This window comes from Coptis chinensis, chromosome 1 (assembly GCF_015680905.1).
Source record: "Coptis chinensis isolate HL-2020 chromosome 1, ASM1568090v1, whole genome shotgun sequence".
In the NCBI taxonomy this organism is placed as follows: Eukaryota; Viridiplantae; Streptophyta; class Magnoliopsida; order Ranunculales; family Ranunculaceae; genus Coptis; species Coptis chinensis.
In genome coordinates, this window is record NC_141456.1 from 5,378,570 (window position 1) to 5,393,912 (window position 15,343).

Genomic DNA, 15,343 nt, shown 5'->3' on the forward strand with positions numbered 1-15,343 from the left:
CAAAGAGCCACCCACAAAGAATGTCATGCTCACGAAGAGCCACCCACAAAGAGTGTCATGCTCACAAAGAGCCACCCACAAAGGGTGTCATGCTCACGTAGAGCACGTCATGCCCACAAAGAGCCACCCACAAAGAGTGTCATGCTCACAAAGAGCCACCCACAAAGAGTGTCATGCTCACAAAGAGCCACCCACAAAGGGTGTCATGCTCACGAAGAGCACGTCATGCCCACAAAGGGCCATGCCTACGAAAGGCATCAATCAACAATGCATGAGCCTCCACCATTTGTGGAGTACCCCCAACCAATGTTGAAATTCAACTCCATAGAGAACCTTCTACAACCCAAAGCCCTTTTGCCGCCAAGCGATGAAACAAATTCCCAAGTACAAAACTTGTCACGAGCCTCCACCATTTTCTGCATATCCACCGACCCGATCTCTGAATGAGCATCTCTAACGGCTTCCTTGAAGGTATGCGCTCATCATCTTCAATATTCAGTGCGTAGGCAACCGAGTCCGGTTGACCATAATGCTTCACTGGCTTATCATGCCCGTACTTCATAACTTGTTTCACACTTCTCTTTGGCTTTGATCTAGCCAAAGTTTGCTGCTCAGGTTGTTGTAACTCTACTTCTTGTTGAATAGTTCTTTCACTAAGAACCTCACTCTCTTTAGCATCCTCAGACGCTTCTATCTCAATCACTTGAGATTGTATAGAATCACCCCTATTTCCAGCCTTCTCCGGCCTGCTAAAAGTAGCACCGAAGTCTCATCAAAGGTAACCTCACTGCTGACCAGGAACTTGTGGTTCTCTAGACACCACAATCCGTATCCCTTTCCTCCCTTTGCATAGCCCAAGAATATTGCTTTCCTAGCTTTAGAATCAAGTTTACTATCATTCATGTGGTAGTAAGCACTAGATCCAAACACTTTCGCATAAAATTACCATAATCAATTTGGTTTCCTGTCCACACCTCATAAGGTGTTTTGCAGTCTATCGCCGGAACCGGTGATCTATTATACAAGTAACACGCCATGGCCACTGCATCTGCCCAGAACTCTTTGCCAAGACTAGCATTAGACAATAAACATCTTGCTCTTTCAAGCAAAGTTCTATTCATCCTCTCTGCCATTCCATTCTGGCGGCGTGCCCCCTGGATCGATTAATGTCCGGCAATTCCTTAAGCGGAAACTCTTGGAAAGGTCCATAGGTATACTCGATACCATTGTCGGGGCAGTAATGTCTTTACCTTCCTATCTCTGCGTCGCGATTCTCAACCCTTGCCTTCCACTTCTTAAATGTCTCAAACACTTCATCTTTCGATTTCATCATATACACCCACACATAGCGAGTATGATCATCAATGAATGAGACATAATAGCGTTTACCTCCCTTGGAAGCCACCACGGAGGTCCCCAAACATCCGTATGCACATAATCCGGGATGCCTCTCGTCTTGTGGCTTGCTTGTACCGAACTTGACTCTGCTTTGCTTGCCATAGACACAATACTCGCGAGAATTCCATACTTGGTTTCTCCAAGTCTTTCAAGTAACCCTAAAGCACTGACTCGGACAATCCTTTTGGCTCATATGCCCAAAGCGCATATGCCCACAATTTTGTGCACTCGGAATCATCACTACATGTACCCACGCGCTACTTCACTTATCATCAACATTACTACCCAACAAAGTATACAAGTTTCCATGTCTTTGACCCTTCATAATGACTAAAGAGCCACTAAGGATCTTTAGGACTCCACCATTTCCCACAAAATTGTGGCTTTTGGAATCCAAGGTACCAAGAGAAATAAGGTTCTTCTTTAACTCAGGAACATGCCTCACATCGGTTAAAGTCCTCACTACACCATCATGCATCTTGACCCGTATAGTTCCAATCACAACCGTCTTACAAGCAACGTCATTGCCCATCAAAACGGAACCTCCACTCAAGTTCTCATAGGTAGCAAACCACTTCCTATTTGGACACATGTGGTAGGAACACCCGGAATCAAGAATCCACGTGATCGGTCATGTGGTCGCCTTATGTGTGACACCGAAAAGACTTACATCATCCCCATCGGCGGAAGCAAGACTTGCTTCACTAACATCCTCATTCTCAAACTTACCACTCATCTTGTTACTCTTTTTCGGCTAGAGCAATCACATAGATAATGCCCCTTTTCTTTGCAATTGTAGCACGTGACATGTTTTAAAGGCTTCTTCAACTACCGCTTCCACTTGCTTGTGGAAGTCATCTCATCTCGACATCACCCTCACCATCTTTTCTTTTGCTTCTTTATCAAACTTCTCTACTTTATATCTAGCATTTGACATCTTGGGAGCCCCTTTTTCAAGTCACACACACAATAACCCAAAAAATTATCTCACTCGGGGAATTTTATCGAACACCTTGTCTACATAAATTTCGAAAGCACTATGGTTCTTTACCAAAACTCAAAAATCCTGGGTCAGATACCTCGCTCCGATACCAATTGTTGTGAATAATTAATTGCGGAAACAACGCGTTACCACAACAAACGGATCAATCCTACACAAAGATCGATCCTTCACACTAGACAAGACTTCAACACCCTCCAAGTAATATCCCAACGCTTCTCATTAACTATTTAACAAGCATATAAAGTAAATATAATAATGCAAAAGAGAACCAACCACAAGACAAGGATATATCGTGGTTCGACAATTTGCCTACGCCCACACCGGGCGAGATCCAAGCTTTTACTAGAAGTCCGTAGTAACAGACACAAAGAGCTCTCAATTCACTCACAAAGAATGAACACTCAACTCACTAAGAATTTCTCTCTTTCTTTCTTTTTGGAAAAGTTAGGTTTTCCAAAAAACTGATTTTGTTTTTATACCAAAAAACCAAAAATCGCTGATTCTTGTATGAGGCCCCAAAAAAGACTCGAGCGCTGGCGCCTCTCTACTCTGGCTGGCGCCGCTTAAATCCAAGAGCGCTGGCTGGCGCTTTGAAGCCGCTGGTCGCGCAAAACATATCGAGCCTGGAGCTGGTCGCGGCTTCTTCGGAAAGGCGCCAGCTCGAAAAGCGTGAAAAGCAGAAAAAATCCCTTTTTTTCTCTACAAGAGGTAAACAAGCATACATTAAAAAATAAAATAAAAATGCTCTAACTAAAGACTGAATAATGAAAAATGGTCTTCTTATGACAGAAATGAGAGCTAAGACTCCTGAGAGTCTAACAGTTATAATGGTTTTCCTGAAAACTGAAAAAGTAGGATTGTTTTCAATTTTAAGAGATGACGATGACCATATATCACACGCTTATCCCAAGTTTACAAAGGAGGTCGGCAGTTGAGCAACACATACATTTCTCATATTAACCTTTCTGACGAAGAGATGAAAGGTGGCGGAGTAGCAATAAACAAAGTTTTACTTTTCCAACATCGGGTAATCGAATGTCAAGAGAAAAGAAACTATACAACTACACAAGCAGACATGCCACTCTAATACAAATATGAGAAGGAAGATAAATTACATTGAAGTTAGAGAAATTGAATACATTCTGAAAAGGCAAAAAAGATTGAAAGTTTCATTATCACTAGTTAGAGTTTAGTGGGTGTATGGTCAAGGGCTACATGAGGTTGCAATAGGTTAGTTTGACGTAGTTTTGGGGTCTGCCCAACACAAAACATGATTTTTAGGATAATGACAAATTTGTAATTTTTTTTTTTTTTTTTTTTTTGGTGGTCTGCCCAACACAAAATGGCGAGCGATACTGGTACTGTCGCGCGCCAATACTAATGGCACGGTGGCCCCTACGATCAAATTTGCGGGCAAAATTTGCGACCACCTAGAGTTGGTCGAAATTTGCAACCAGTTTCTGTGGTTGCATTCTTCAAATATGAAGAGTATGCTACCACCACCTAGAGATCTCTTATGCCATAGGCAGACAGTTGTAGGTAAATGATTTAGAGGAGACTGAGAGTCTTAGAGAGGAATGTAAATAACTATTTCTTTCTTATATTAATATAAAACCGCTTGCATTTTTGCAAAATTTTTTTTTTTTTTTTTAAATCAGCTCAAATTTATATAATGTCATATCTAGTGTTGACAAGCCTGACTAGGGAAATTAAAGGTGACTAAGAAAGGTGGAGTTGTTACCAATATAACTAAAGGTGTAGACTTTGTCAAGGGGAGTAGTAATTGACGAGGGGGCAGTTACTTGATAGCGTCGGTGTGAAGTCAGTTGTGGGATCTAGAAGTATGTCTTGTAGGACTGATATTGATCTTTATGAAGATGGATAGAAGATGTCTAATGTGGAAAGTGTGGCTAGATGCTTATTCCCGATTGATAGCTGTGGTGGGATAGAAGGTGTTTGTTCTAATATGATCGTCTATAAGGGGAAATTTGTGGATATAGATGGATATAAAGGGGATGTGGGGGCGGTTGCACCCCCTGATATTAGAAAAACTCCACTACCACATAACTAATTGTCTAGAAAAATCTTCAAACTATAAGGACTAGCACCCTCAATTATTTTAGCAAACTTTCAAAATTTTCAGTGAGAATATAATCAACAAAAAAAATAGTATGAAAAACAAAACTAATAAAAAACATTGCAATTAACCAATTTCTTTTTTTACTTCTCTTTTTGCTCTTATAAAATTATCATTAATCATTTATTTTGAGTCCAAAACCATTAAAGAGAGAATGTGTCTTTGAATATTTGATGGGTTAAATAAGACTAAAACAAATAGCCAAAGCCCAACCGGTCAGTTTGTATAATTCTAATCATCCATAATAAACCCGTAAGCACTCCCTCCTTTCTTTCACTCTCAATTCTTAAACAAACGTCAGACCTCAACCCAAAAAACAAAAAACAAAAAACAAAACAAATTCAGGAAAGACTTAGACGTTTTCCTAATTATTTGTAAAACTCGTTATCATTATCAATAAAATTTCCACTTAAAATAAAAATAAAACAAAACAAAACAATGTAATTTTTTACTTTCAATGTTAATTTTTTATAGTTTTCTCTACATAATAGTAGGGCTATATAGACTTATAGCATTATAGGAAGTTAACAATTTGTTGAATTGTTGTAGACTTGTGGACTAGAATATGTAGATATATATAAACATAGTAGTATCAATTAATGGCTTACGTAGTTAACTTCATTAGTCCATATTAAATTCTTAGTACTCAACGCACTTTAGTTTTGTGAATTGAAATAAATGCATAATTTTGTTGATCTGTACTGTTTAGATTTTCTGACAAAAAAAATAAAAAAAATTGTGTACATATATATATTTGGTGGGGTGTGCACATAATCTCGCACCCCTTATCTTAGAATCATGGCTCCGTCCCTATCTGTGGATCGTGATGAAAATAATATGGCACTTGTTGTGTATCAAGAAAATGGTCAAGCTAGGGAGTTTTTGTTTAGAGCTATAATTACTGAAAAGTACAAGACATGTCTCACAATTAGGAGACCTTATTGGAAAATCTTTGGAGAACCGGACAGACTATCTGAAGCAGCATGGAAAGAAAATGACCTTTTATGCTGATGGGAAAGGCTATGAGGTTGAGTTATATATGTAAGAATCATAATGGCGCTCATGTTGTTAGAGGAAAAGGATGGAGATCTCTTGTCAGTGTTTATGGATTGGTAGTTGGGTCAGATATTTCATTGTCTAAAGGGTTATGAAAATGTGTTTGTGATCGAGAAAAATGAGTAAGTGGCTCAGATGGTGATTTTGAAAAGATTGTGTTGTTGTGTGATCTATGCTATCAATATCAGTTATATCGGCCGATTAATCGTGTATCGTTTGTAACCCGATTAGTTTTTATCGACTTTAAACTGTTCTTACTGAACCGATTTAATCACCGAATTAATCGATTAATCAGTCGAGATGACCGATTTCTCACTGAACCGAGAAATTTTTTATTGAAAACATCGGTTCCCCACCCAAAAAAATACGTAAAATTAACAAATTGGATTTTTAAACCGTATTAATAATAATGGAACCTAATAAACACACACAGCTAAGAGTTTATTTATTTTATTCTCTTAACGAATGTTTAATATACAAATTATTGTATTATCTCTCTAATATATAGTATCTTTTCTCTCAATCTCTCCTTATTTCTTTAAATATTTAACATAATTGTTGTGTTTGGCATATCTATATTACTCTAAAATTGAGCTGATTAGATATGATTATGAAAATTTGATATTTTTTGTTGCATCTCAGATAACTATTTAGAAATATCTTGTATGATTGTATTATTATATATTTTGAAAGTGTCAAATATATGCATCTGATATAACCGATTAACTGATTAATCACAGATCGCTCCTGGACCGATTAGTTTCAAAAATCGATTTTAACTGCTTAGTATGTGATCCAGTGCCAATGTGGTCATGTGGTCCTAGCTGGTAGGTTATTTTTCTATCATTTTGGTTGATTTTGATTTGAAATTTGAACTTTATTGTTGGTTTTAAGGTGAGGATGTTATTTGGTTGTTCTTTTATGAAATGGTACTGTTATTTTGCATGATCATTTGTGGTAGGAAAAGAAGATTGTATACCTCGTTGGAGTAGTACCTTATACCTTTTTGCTTTCTAATTTCTGTCTTATACTTTCGCTATATTTTTTCCATTGAAAAGTTGATTGGTGTTGGTAATAGTATGAATAATGGCTTTGTGGAAACACTGAAATTTTGTCAGTATATGTAAGGTTTAAACACTCAGTAAATTGTTTCCATGTCTTGACACGTGTGAAAAAAATGGACGGAAGTGAAACAGAACCCAACGTTGTAAAACGTGGTACACTTCGTTATCCAAATTTGCTCAAAAAAAAGTTTATACACCAATATTTGATTTCATGTATAGTTCGTTACCCATCTATACATTTTTTTTCGTTTTATCTGGGAAAACTAGATTATGATGTTCCGTTTATATCTTCTTTTGTGAAATCTTAAATGGTGTTTTCTTTCATTTCTTTATGAATATTTAGGCTACATCTTTTGCACAAAGCCATGTGCCGGGGTTTGGCGGGCATCCTTCGTTACTAGGTCTCATTTGGTACATAGCCCGTATGGTCCGCCTTGTTGATAACTTCGTTATGTATGCTAGACGGCCTTAGAAGGATAACGACTACGTTAGGTGTTTTAATCCGAAGTTAGGGTGGAGTTGGGTTAAGCGTCCACGGGTACCCTAACCCAAACTACACGAAAGGGGCACACACAAAAGATTTGCTTATTGGCAACATGCTACACACACATACACCGATACACTCACTCAAAAAGAAAAGATGTCTTAACATTTTCTAAGGTGATTTTATGAGAGTTGGAATTTATGACTTCCCCTTGTGTAATGGTTTTCATCCGAGATTTTTAGTTCTCCTTATCTCAGTTCTTGACCATTAATGGAGGGTTATAACAGATCAACAACTGTAATTAGTGATTAATGGTAATCTGAAGTTGTAATGTGAGTTCCTCAAGATACATCACTTGTAAACAACAAATCGCGAGACCCAACAACACTTGTTATATGAATGTGAGTTCGCTAAGAAGTGTTGGAACTATGTCACTACTACTTTTCAACTGCAACAATCCCCAACTACTTATCTTGAAGTCAAAAAACCCCTAAGAATCATAGCCCATTGGCAAAAGAGTTATGGGCGCAGCTTCCATCTCTTGTATGGTTGCCATATGGAAAAATCGAAATAAGATACTTTATGATCGAAAATGAGCTTAACTATGCTCTTGTTTGCAAAGGGAATCGAAGCTCACTCACATTTAGCGCACAAAGGGTCTAAAAGCACTCAAGTTCAACTCCATCACCATATGTTTTGAAGAACACAACTTGCAACCCAAACTCAGACACGTGCCTAAAGCCCTAGAATGCTATTGGTTGCTGCCTCTGCTTGGTGTTATAAAGGCAAACACGGATGGGTCCTCAAGAGGTAACCCAGGACTTGCCGATTGGGGGTAGTACTTAGGGATCATAATAGACTTGTGTGTGGTGCTGGGATTGGCGGAATGGGCATTGAAACATGTTATGTAGTGGAATGTTAAGCCATTCTTGAAGGAGTGGAGAGAGCAATTCAAATGGGTTGGAAGAACATTTGGGTGGAGTCTGACTCTCAAGCTGCAATTTATGTATTTCAATCAGGCAATATTCATTGGAGGTTTAGAAGCCATTGGAACAAGCTGAAGAGTAAAGTCTTATGGCTGAACATCACCTCATCATGGAGAGAGGTAAACTTCTCCACAGACACATGTACTCGACAAGGTTGTGCACTAGCTTTAGGAACTAAACAATGGTGGAACAGTAGACCGGAAGTTCTGACAAGGCTTGAAGACCCTGCTGCCACATATTATCTTATTGATCTCTAGGAGTTACACTCCAATGACCTGGGCTTTATGTATCTTCTTTCTATTTTTTTTGTTTTTTTACTTCCATGTAATTTTCTCATTTCTAATTAAAATTGCCCTTTAGAAAAAAAAAATATAAAAAATAAAAAAAATAAAAATAAAAAAAATAAAATAGTTGTAGTGCTGAACAAAATTTTTTGTGTAAGTTATACTTGTGGAGTCTTGGTGACAAGGCGGAAAGGAGTTTGTGCCTCGGCGCTTGTATGCAATTTCACAGTTGATTTGATAGCCATATGGGCCGGCGCCTTAAAAGATTAAAGCACTATGGATTTTATTATTATTATTATTATTTTATTTTATTTTATATATATATATATATATATATATATTTATTTATATATATATATATATATATTTTTTTTTTTTTTTTTATTATTTTGATAGGAAGCACTATGGTGTGAGCTGCTTGATAATAGTTATTAACAATTCATTTTATGTGAACAATTGAACATATTGTTTTTTGAAAAATAGCTAAAATGGATAACGTATTTTCCCCCAAAATTCTAATTGGGGTAACATAGTTTTTTTCTGGTCAATTGCGGTAACGAACTTAGTAATTTGGTCAATCGGGAAATCCGTTAACTTGCCGTTTGAAATCACCGTGAGCCCTTTTAACTGTTTGACGGAGAAATATCAGCGAGGACAGAAACAACAAGAAGAAAGTATACGGTTTTATTTACTGTTCTACATTCTTTTAAATCATTAGAAATTCTAGGATTTTCTTCAATAATAACAAGTCTAGAATTCTTAGGCGTGTTGCACGTAAAATTTTGGAACTAGCCACAGCTGAAAGATCATCTCTATCAAACCACATACAAAGATGGAATACCAAAGATAATAAAAGATCCAACCATAACATTGGTCCCAAAAACCAAGGTTATCACATGACTACGAAGCTGAAAATCCACCGGCCAGATAGAACACCAATCCTCTTCAAGAGATCCATAACTGAAATAATACATATTCCAAACTAACAATAATAATAACTAAAAATTCCTAAATATCTAATACAATCATCATATCAATATTGTGGCTGCTACATCTTATTATATAGGTGAGGATACGACTCAGCCCCAGCCCCAACCCCAACCCCAAGCAATATCTCGGTTTAGTATTGTCTAGTGTGAACCATGCACAGTTAGTTTTCTGATTTTACCAACAGGGAGCTGAAATGTCATTAGTTGTGTTCGTACACACAAAACCCAAAGCTTTTAGAGCTCAAGTAGGCCGTTTGACCACGACCCCCATACGGGTTGTCACCTAACTTACAGTGGTCAACCGTTCGATGACTACAGATTATTTCGATACCTAAAGCAAATCCAGGAGTGAATTTATATAACTACCCCTCGCGTCTAAAGCTCATCGAGATAGAGGTAGCATGTACCCTCCACCAAACTAACCACCATACAGCGTGGCACGTACAAACACGGTCAACTAGAAAAGAAAAAAAAAAAAAAATCCCAACTACACCCTGTGATGCATCCCTATAAAACTGGCACATTCATCTCGAAAGGTGTACACTACTGTTGTAATCTTAGAATGAACTGTTATCACCAGCATATGACAACAACTCGGTTTTTATAGGAATTCACAAATCCTTTTTTAAATCACCTCGTAATAAGAATAATAGTATATCATTGTATTTCCGGTTATTCCAAAATAATTACATATGAATAGTTTTTATGAAAATGGTTTTGTTCATTAACTGTGCCACAAGTTACTTTACATAACATGTGTTCATTACAATATCATCTATGACTCCTTCTGTCGGGCTCGGTCATAATGTAATAATCCAACTATATCTAGATAAAAAAAAACTTACCCACACAAATCATACAATTGGAATTTCTTATTCCTTACACAAAATCAATCTCATTTCTGTCACAAAAAATGGGATAACGAAACCATATAAATAAATTAAATTTATTACAACACTAAACCAACACATAAAATGGCCAAATTACCCTTCCATGAAAATCTGGGTCATTACACACTTCCTATTACTGTCGGACCCCAATTTATGTTGGGCAGACTCCCAAAAAAAACAATTATTACAAGTGTGTCATTGGTTTCAAAAAATTTTAAAAAAAACAATTCTTACAAGTATGTCATTGGTCTCCAAAAAATTGAATTCGAAACCCCAAACTTAAACGACCCTGCCACACCGGTCAAGAGCCCAAAAAACAAAACTTTATATTTTTTCAAAGTTCAAATCCCAAACGACATGGCCACATCGTTTTGGGCTAAGTCCAAACGGTGTGGCCATATCGTTGGAGACTTAGTCCAAACGGTGTGGCCATATCGTTGGGGATTTTTCTAAGTCCAAACGGTGTGACCATTTTTTTATAAGTCCAAATCCCAAACGATATGGCCAAAACGATTTGGCCATGTCGTTTGGGATTTGAACTTTGAAAAAAAATTCAAAGTTCTGTTTTTTGGGCTCTTGACCAGTGTGGCCGGGTCGTTTGGACTAAGTCCCAAACGGTGTGGCCAAGTCATTTGGGACTTAGTCCAAACGACCTAGCCAGGTCGTTTAAGTTTGGGGTTTCGAATTCAATTTTTTGGGAATCAATGGTATACTTGTAATAATTGTTTTTTTTTTTTTTGGATTTTTTGAAACCAATGGCACACTTGTAATAATCGTTTTTTTTTTAGAGTCCGCCCAACACAAATTGGGGTCCGGCAGTAACAAATACCTTATTATATTATCTTGGGCTGTTACTAGCTAATCAGTATTTTTTTAGCACTTAAGCTGTTATACAAACATTGTCTGGGAGGAATGAAACCTGAAAAAAAAAACACAGCATCCTTAGATATATATTATAGCTATACCCTCTTGGCTCTATTTTTCAAGGCTTTACAGAGTCTCTAACTTTTTCTAAACTCTAATACTAATTACGGAAAAAAACAAAAAAAAAATCCAAATCTTTAGATATATATTATAGTTATACCTTCACCAATTTTTTCTAAACTCTATTACTAATTATAAAAAAGTATGATATAAATAAATAAACAATCTCATCTAGAGTTTCACAGAATGTCCAACTTTTTCTAAAACATATAGCTAATTACGGAAGAAAAAAAAACTAAATTGCAAAAAATAATATTTTCAACCAAAAATGATTTTCCTAAAATCCTTACGCTACAAAAAATAGTTTCCATACTAATCTCAGACAAAGTTTAACATAACAAAGTTTATTTCTAGAAAATGATAATGAAACAATGAAAGAACAAATGAAAAAATGAATTGAGTTGCTTGAACATTTACTTTATGCATTTGTTAACCACACATGTAACTGGAAAAAAGGGGGAAAAAATAAACTAATTATAAAATAAGTAATAGTGTACACCAAAAACAAATAAAATTGTATTGTATGCAATATATATGGGCATAACAAATAAAGTTGAATCAATTTGAGGTGTAAAATTTAGTCATAGTTAAGAATTTCAAAAACCACATGCCACAATAATTACGATATATTCTAATTAAATTTATGAATTTTATAATTTTCAATTTTAGCGGAATAACGAGATTCAGTTAAAACGGATGTTGGCTTAAATAAATTATATAACTATTAATTTAGTTAAAATAGACGTTGGGCTTAAATAAATTATATACCAAACCAAACCAAAACAAAACAAATTACATGTCGAAAATTAAATTATATAAAAAATAACATCACAAAATATATAATAGCAATTGGAAAAAAAAAACCCCAATAATAACAAATATTTTCATATATATATATATAATACTGTATGAAACTAACGTCAAAGAACAATTATCGAGAAACAGAAAACTAGATGCAAATGTATTGAACTAACCTCAAATAATATTTAACAAGAAATCGGAAATTGGATGCACATGCAAACATTAAACTAATAAACTAAACTTTAAAATTAATTAATGGACAATCAGAATATTGATACAACTGCATTAAACTAACTTCAAAAAATAATTAACGGAAAATCAAAACTTGGATGCAAATACATCAAACTAACACAAACAAATAATTGTCGGGAAATCGGAAACTGGATGCAAATGCATTGAACTAACCCTCAGAGATTAAATTACGGGGAAATCGGAAATTGGATGCAACTGTATTGAACTAACCTAAAAAAAATAACTAAATTGCAAAAAGCAATATTTTCAACCAAAACCGATTTTCCTAAAACCCTTACGTCACAAAGAATAGTTTCCACACTAATCTCAGGTGAAGTTTAACATAACAAAGTTTCTTTCTAGAAAATGATAATTAAACTACGAAAGAACAAATGAAAAAAATGAATTGAGTTGCTTGAACATTTACTTTATGCATTTGTTAACCACACATGTGACTGGGAAAAAAGGAAAAAAAAAGTAAACTAATCATAAAATAAGTAATAGTGTACACCAAAAGCAAATAAAATTGTATTGTATGCACTATATATATGGGTCTAACAAATAAAGTTGAATCAATTTGAGGTGTAAAATCTAGTCATAGTTAAGGATTTCAAAAACCATAGACCACAATAATTACGACATATTCTAATTAAATTTATAAATTTTATAATTTCCAATTTTAGCGGAATAACGAGATTAAGTTAAAACGGACGTTGGCTTAAATAATTTATATAACTATTGATTTAGTTAAAGTAGACGTTGGGCTTAAATAAATTATATACCAAACCAAACCAAAACAAATTACATATGAAAAATTAAATTATACAAAAAATAACATCACAAAATATATAATAGCAACTGGAAAAAAAAAAAACCCCCCAATAATAACAAATATTTTCAAATATATATAATACTGCATGAAACTAACGTCAAAGAACAATTAATGAGAAATAGAAAACTAGATGCAAATACATCGAACTAACCTCAAATAATATTTAACGGGAAATCGAAAATTGGATGCACATGCAAGCATTAAACTAATCTTAAAAATTAATTAATGGACAATTAGAATATTGATACAACTGCATTAAACTAACCTCAAAGAATAAATAACGGGAAATCAAAACTTGAATGCACATACATCAAACTAACACCAACAAATAATTATCGGAAAATCGGAAACTGGATGCAAATGTATTGAACTAACCCTCAGAGATTAAATTACCGGGAATCGAAACCGATGATGCAATCAGATTGAACTAACCTAAAAAAAATAACTATAAATTGGAAACAGGATGCAAATGCGTGAAACTAATCTTTACAAATAATTAACGGGAAATCAGAAACTTGATGCAACTACACTAAACTAATTTCAAAAAATAAATTTGATGCAAATGTATTGAACTAACCTCAAGAAATAATTAACGGAAAATCAGAAATTGGATGCAAATTCATTGAACTAACCTCAAATAATAATTAACGGGAAATCAGAAACTAGATGCAAATACAACCTCATCGAATAATAAACGAGAAATTGAATACTGGCCGGATGCAAATGTATTAAACTAATCTAAAAAATATATTAACGGAAAATCGGAAACTAGATGCAAATGCATTTAACTGAGCTCGAAGAATAATTAGCAGTAAATTAGAAATTTGCTGCAAATGCATTAAACTACAGCAAAGAATAATTAACAAGAAATCGGAAACTGGATGCAACTGCATTGAACTAACCTCAAAAAATAAATAACATAAAATCAGAAATTGGATGCAAATGCATTGAACTTAGGGCTGGCAATGGGTCGGGTAAGAACCGATACCCGATCCGGTCCGAACCAATAAAAGCGGGTCTGGGACAGGTAGTTAGCATATTGGACCTGTTATGGGTCTTGAAAATCAGAACCGGACTCTTATTGGATTGGTTCTGGATTAAGTATGTACCGAACCGTTATGGGCCTAATCCAATTAAAATTTTTAGTCTTATTCTTTCTAACTTTCCTCCACCATATATTTCTATTACGTTATACAACATTGCAATATTTAAAGTTCTAAAATAAGATATGCAAAATACATATGTAATATTACGATATTTTTTTACATAATAAAAAGATGGTTTCTATTACAAATTTGGATTTCAAATCATTCATTATGCATTTTTTATTTGTATATCTTGTTTTTGTGTTTAGCAAAAAAAATTATTTAATATTTATATAACGAAAATTAGGATCCAATTATTAAAAACTCGGTTCACCGGGTTGAAATTGAGCTTATTGGTTTGGAACGGATCGGATCCGGAATCAAAAAAAAGTTTTCGGTTCGGTTCTGGTTCTCTAACTCAAATATCCGTTCAGATCGGGTCCGTTAAGTCCAGATTCTTTGGCGGATCGGTTTTGGATTTGCCTATATCCGGACCGATCCAACCCATTGCCAGCCCTAATTGAACTAACCTCAAAATATAGTTGTGTTATATGTTGTGGGAATGTCTCGATAAGTATAGTTTTGCATTTAAAACGGTGTTTATCTAATCTTTTTTCGTATAATTAGGAACACCTTGCTATTCAAGTAGCTTCAATATGAACTTTATCTTATTAGACAATTTCATAAAACTTCAATCAAACTTCTATTATTAAACAACAAATGAAGTTGAAGGGTTTTATCAATGGCGAGTTTTTTTTTTTAATAGAGAGTATGTGAGGTTTTCATGTTATAAGAAATTTGGATGAGTGAGCAATATAATATATGTATATAATAGTTATGCATATATAGTTGAATATATTTTTCAGAATAATTAATATGACAGGACCCGTTCGTAGATAATCTTTGAAGATCCCACATAGTGAGTCAGGTATATAATTTAAAGAATAATTAACGGAAAATCGGAAACTGGATAATGTTTGATGATCCAATATAGTAAATCAAGCATAATTTATTTTTATGTCATGTTTGCAATGACACTACACATGGATAAGTAGAAAGTTGGTATTACACATTACATTGGATAATTAAAAGTAAATCGAAAACTGGATTCAAATACAT